The sequence below is a fragment of the Sebastes fasciatus genome, chromosome 13, assembly GCF_043250625.1.
Source record: "Sebastes fasciatus isolate fSebFas1 chromosome 13, fSebFas1.pri, whole genome shotgun sequence".
NCBI lineage: Eukaryota > Metazoa > Chordata > Actinopteri > Perciformes > Sebastidae > Sebastes > Sebastes fasciatus.
The window spans coordinates 31790357-31796942 of NC_133807.1; positions in this window are offsets into that span (position 1 = coordinate 31790357).

Sequence of the window (6586 nt, forward strand, 5' to 3'; positions counted from 1 at the left end):
TTAGTCACCCATTGGTTTGTGGATTGTCGTTTCGAAGCCTCGAGTTTGGCATTTTGTCTGTCGCCATCTTGGTGTTTTGCAACCAGAAGTGACATGAGAGGGGTGGAGCTACTGGTGCCTTCAAATGGGGTCGTGTTTACGTGTTCACGAGAACAGTCCATGTTGTAAACACAAGCTCACGAGTTTCATTTAAAGGCACCAGTAGTCACCCATTGGTTTGTGGTCTGTCGTTTTAAAGCCTCGAGTTTGGCATCTTGTTTTTTTGCAACCAGAAGTGGTACGATAGGGTGGAGCTAGATACTGACCAAGACATTTTCAGTTCATGAAGTGAAAACACACTGTGAAAGGGTTAAAGTTCTACGACAAAAACACGGACAGCTCCCAGACCGGACAACGCCGTGGTAGCGACCTGTCAATCACAAGGTAGCCCCGCCCTAAAGCATCCCCTGCTTTATGGTCTATCTGACTCTAAATGGGACCATCATTTACTAAATGAACATCATGCTGTATTGAAGAAGACTTGAAACTAGTGATTGAGACCATAAACTCATGTTTACAATGTTTACTGAGGTAATAAATCAAGTGAGAAGTAGACTCATTTTCTCATAGACTTCTATACAATCAGACTTCTTTTAGCAACCAGAGGAGTCGCCCCCTGCTGGCTGGTAGAAAGAATGCAGGTTTAAGGCACTTCAGCATTGGCTTCACTTCTCAGTCCTAGAGGTAGCCCCACTGGATGTACCCTTTTCTTTTGTTGAAAAAAATGTAACTTTCTATTGTGAAAATGTGTTTGTGTAACTCAATCATGAGTTCTTTATCAAATGATGGTACACTGTGTTTCCACTTAGGCTTTGTATGAATGACAAAAAAGGGGAAAAGGCCTTGGAACTTTGCAAGTTGAATAACAGTTTTACAACTATTTCATTACAGATGTTCTTTCTTGGCACGTGAGAAGAAAGACACTGATATAACTATCAAGTCGCTCGTAGCTACCAGACTATGATCTCTGAGTGAATTATTTCAAGTGAAATAGCTACCACTATCTAATCAGCTTAGCAAACATTAATCTTTCGTCACCGATGTGACATAATTATAACTTTTGTTTTATGACTCAACACTTCAGCCCTCAGTTTAAATGTCAGTGTATTCTGGTTCCAACTGTTTAGACATGTTAACACTTGCATGCAGGTGAAGACTATAATTTCATCTACCACAAATGACATTACTTTACTTCGTTTATCACCACCTCACTGTGTCTGCTCTCCAACCCCTTTCTTCAGTATGTTCCTCTGTTGTGTTCCCTCCTTGCCGACAGCGAGAACTCGTTGTCATGCTGTTTCTGTGCTGACGCATGACAGCGCTAAAGAGGGGTAGAAACCGAGCTCTTCGGGGATAATTGGAGGGTCGTAAAGTGCGTCCTTTTTTTCGCTCCCTACATAACCCGGCATGGTGGCGAACTGAGCTACGCCAGCAGTTTGAGGAAGAAAGAAAGTTTTATGAGGAGGATTAAATGAATAGGGAAGAAAAGAGGTAAAGGAAATTAAATTTTAAGTTTGGTTCAAATGAGTTTACTGTTGCGTGGCATAGTGAAGAGGTGCCTTCACATAACAGAACAGTTTTGCAGTTAGCAGATCCAAACACTCCTCCACAAGACTGGTGAATGTTTGTTTGGTAAAGCTAAAAACCTACAGACATCCTCCTCTCTACGAGGCGCTGCAGAGTTTTACGGAAGCCGCATTTCAGTGCTGATTTATACGCCGTCCCTCGCTCGTGCTTCTCCCTCCCTCGGGCTGATAGCAGACCTATAAAACGTCAATCCCATCATGTGATATAGGGCCTGCTGTGCTGTCAGCCATCGCAGAGGATTACTGGCAGTGTTGTTGAGATTTCTGGCTGCAGCCAAATGAGGAGGAGGAGGAAGAGGAGGAAATGGAGAGTGGAGAAGCGGCAGAAGGGGTTCTGCCAGGTCAAGTCGCCCCATGTCACTGAAACGTGATCAGTGAGTCTCACTTGAAGGAGCACAGTCCTGATTAAACACTCTTTAGGTCATTACACTCTGACCGAGGGTTTAATGTCCTGTAACGTGCACGAGTTAAACTGTTTTGTTTTTTTTCCTTTTGGTTATATTAGAAAATATGGGTCAGGTAACACAGATTTCTGGGCTCAGGGGAAGGGAGTGAAAATGTAATATGGAACAGACGGGCTATCTTCTGTGTACAGTATTGAAGCCAGAGCCAACTGACTGGACAGTTTCCAGGTTTTATAAAAAAAAAAGAAAAGCAGAAGGTGTGTTGAATCCCTCCAGTATGAGGCTCTTTTAGTAAACAATGTTGTCATGTCTATATTTGGAGACAGAAATCCACCCAGAGTTAGGTTTTATACACATTTGGATGCATTAGATTAGGGAATAAAGATGTAATCTGATGTTCCCAGCAAAGAGCTTTCTCGAGAAAGAGAGAGACTACAACAAGAGATAAGTTTACTTGAGAGGGTAAACGTTAGAGGGCTTCACTGGAGTTGTCTTGATGTTGCCACAGTATAAAATAGGAGCCAACATTCCTGTTTCTCACCGGCAGCCTTCATCAACTATGAAGCACTAAACTGTCAGACATGCAGCGTGACTTCCTTCGTGTTTTTATTTATTCATTTTTATCAGCAAATTACACAAAATGATGTGATAAAATGTTTGTGTGAATGTATTGGTGTGTGTGTGTATGTACTATTTATGTGTGAGGGTGTACACACACACACACACTGGTGTATATGATGCCTCGCTGGCACACACCTCGGCTCACATATGTGCGATGTGCGCGTGTGCATTTCATTATGAACCGGTGTGATTTAAGGCAGTCCTTGGCCGCGCTCCATCGCTGCTGCAGACGTCAGCAGGCCGGCCAGCTAGCTGAGAAGGATGGGATGTGGGGGGAGGGGGGGGAGTAACGAGAGCAGATGGAGAGAAAGAAAGATGGAAAGTTAGAGGTAGGTAGGAAGTAAAGAATAGACTGGTGACATGATGGAGAGGTTAGCGGGGGACATGGATGGATGGAGAAATGAGAGAACAGAGGGAGAGATATAGGAAGGGACTGAAATAGTAAAGAGTGATGGGCAGAGCTGCAGGAAGCCAGAGAGAGAGAGAGAGAGCGAGAGAGAGAGAGCGAGAGCGAGAGCGAGAGAGAGAGAGAGAGAGAGAGAGAGAGAGAGAGAGAGAGAGAAGAGAGATTTGCCAGAAAAAAAATGTATGATCTCATATCAAATACAGACAGAAAAATGTGCATCACACATGCACAGAATTATGTGCAACTACAAAGTGCCAGTGTTACCAGTGTGTTATACTGTGAACTGCAGGAATCTTGCATAGAAACCGTGCACTGTACAGTATATAAGAAGTGGACGTAGTCACCGTGACGTCACCCACTGCTTTGTGGACTGCTGATTTGCAGCATTGAGTTCGGCATATTTTTTTTCTGTCACCATCTTGAGTTTTGGCCGTCGCAATCTTGTTTTTTTTGCAACCAGAAGTGACCGGAGAGGGTGGAGCTAAGTGCAACCGAACACTGAATAAGATATATTTAGGCGACCGAAATGTGAGAAACTATGAGTGTGTTCCAATCCACGTACTTCCAGAAGTACACTTCAATGTAGTGCACTTTGTGCACTCTGTACTCACTTGAGTAGTGCGTAAATTTCAACCGGGTAGGGTCGTCTCAAATCGAATACTCTTTGGCGCACTGACCGGAAATGACGATCGCAGCATTTGACCGCGGCTCGCTACCCGCCAAAATATCTTCTGAAAAAAAATGAAAGCAGAGTGGAAATTACGTTTCCAACGTCGTCGCCTACGATGTGTCCTCCTGTTGGCTGGAAATGCACCGGTATGTTTACGTATTGTATTGTTTTATTCTGTTATCTTCGTATGTTTGAATAGTGGTCGTGGCTCCGCCCCTTCCGCTACGCAGCCAAGATGGCGACAGTTGAGTGTGGAAAGTGTCCAGCGTTCCACACTCAACAATCTGACCGCTTTGAGTACAACATCCGGGTACTTTGAGTGCACTGCATTTTGCCGTACTTCCCAATGTGAACGCACTTATGCACTCAAAGTAGTAAGTGTAAGTACAGAAGTACGCGGATTGGAACACACTCTATATAACTCACTAAAGGAAAGGGAAAAGCACAAAAACATAATAGGTCCTTTTTAAGAAAGCTAATTAAAGGAATAGTTCCCTATTTTGGGAAATACTGTACGCTTATTCACTTTCTTGTCGAGAGTGACATGAGAAGATGAATAAAACCCTCACACCGGTGCAGTAAATGTGTCGCTGGAGCCAGTTAGCTTAGCTTAGCTTGTAAAGACTGTAGCACCATGTGGCAGGTTGTGGAGTCAGAGACAGCAACGAGCCAGCTAAAGCCCCCAGCGGGAGGGCAGGCTTTATTGAAGCCAATAGTTGGTGCTGTCTCAAGAGAAAAGCTGTTATTAGCATAACGCTGCAGGGGTCTCTGATACAGGTAGCTCAGGGGAAGAGAGGAGGAAGGGAGGAGAGGAGAACAAGATGAAATCTGGAGAGCAGATGAGTGTGAGACAATGATGCAGGTGACGACAATGATAGTGATAGTGACGTTGATGTCGCAGATGATCACAGTGGTTGTCTCGATGACTATGATGACGTTACCAAGCAGTGGTAATTATGAAGTGATGCTGATTGCTGGGTGACATTAACACCAACATGAAGGGAGTAAATATTGAGGGGAGAAACTGACCCCCTGAATGATTCCTCGTGGCGAGTACGCGCTTGGATAGTGCATGTGCATCATAGAGCAATGGCTGATCGGTTAATCTAAATCAGTTCAGACACTTTAATGTGACATCTTCTTTCGGCCTTCTTTCAGACTGGACTTGTAAACGCTGTTGTCAAGCCAGAGATGAAAATATAACGTTGTCCCTAAGCCATAAGCCGTTGGCTTCTTCCTCCCACCCTGCAATTGGAGCTCCAGTCGTATTCATGGTGGCTTGACAGCCACACACAATAGACATGGTAATGGTCGGGTACATACTGACGCGCACACACACACACACTCACTCACAAAATAGAAACGTATACAGACTTACAATGAGACCACAGGCTTTCAGAGAACCACAACATAAAGATCATCATTTAGACTCGGCCTTCCCCTCCACAGGAAACGGCAGACACTGATTATATGCCATTTGTTTGCGTTTGTGCATGTGTGTGTGAGACCAGACAAGAATTTATAGATTACATTTCTGAGGTTAGCAAATCAAAACATGTCGGATTTTACTACCTGTTCTCCGTCAAGTCCCTTATCACACAAAGATATATTTAGAGGGGTACTCCAGCAATTCAACGTATCCTAACGCAACGGTTCGTATGATATCATACGAAAAGTTATTCCTCATTCCTCAACACGTGTCAATTTCCACCTCGTTACATGCATACAGTCTTTTCAAAATAGACTTTCCTCTTCACATGAAACAACTTAGTTAGGTTTAGGAAAACATCGTGGTTTGGGTTAAAATAACTCCGGAAGTGGCGTTACTTAAGTACAGAAGTTATGTGACGAATAAATCAACGTTGACTTTTGGTTTCACACCGGGTACGAACACCGGTCTCCTGGGCGGAAGTCTGGTATTTTTTGACCCACCCCGACCTCCTCCCTACGCAGCGTTTGTCGCTCTTTATTCTTCCTGGTTCACGATTACGTGGGATATATAAGAATGCATTAAAAGTATTGAAACTATGAAAAGTTGCTCTGTAATTCGCACATATCCCACGAAATCAATGCATATTTAATCCACGTAATTGTGAACTGGGAAGTAAAAAGAGCGACAAACGCTGCGTAGGAAGGAGGTCGAGGTGGATGGTCGGGTCAAAAAAACACCAGACTTTCACCCAGGAGACCACCGGCGTTCGTGTCCCGTGTGAAGCCAGAACCCAACGTTGATTTATTTGTCACAAAACTTCTGAACTTAAAGGAGCAGTGTGTAGGATCTGGCGTTGAGGTTGCAGATTTCAACCAACTGAAGCCTCTCCCGTGTGCTAAGCATGTAGGAGAACTAAGGTGGCCGACGCGAAAACATGAATGGAGCCAGTTGTTGTAAGAGAGGTGTAGATCATTTTGTGCAGAGCCAGTGCTTAGTGTGTGTGTACGTTGGAATCGAGTGGTGAAACAAAAGCGGTGAGCGGTGGCGACGGGAGCGAGTAACATTATCGACTCCAGCTCAAGCAGGAAAAGTTGGGTTTGTTAGTTTTGGGCTAATGTAGAAACACAATGGAGTCCGTGACAATTCTTATTTTTTCTTTTTCTATTCTTATTTTCAGGTGATTATACACTAAAGAAAACAAACTTATTAATATTATCAATTGATCCCCTAATTGTGACCCACTGTTCCTTTAGTAATGCCACTTAGTTAGTAGTAGTTATTGCATCCCATACCACGATCTTTTCCTAAAGCTAACCAAGTATAGTTCTGTTGCCAAGCTGCTTCCTGTGAAGTGAGAAGTTTATTTTGAAAAGACTGCATGCATGTAACGAGTGGAAATTGACACGCGTTGCCGGACATTTATAGGAG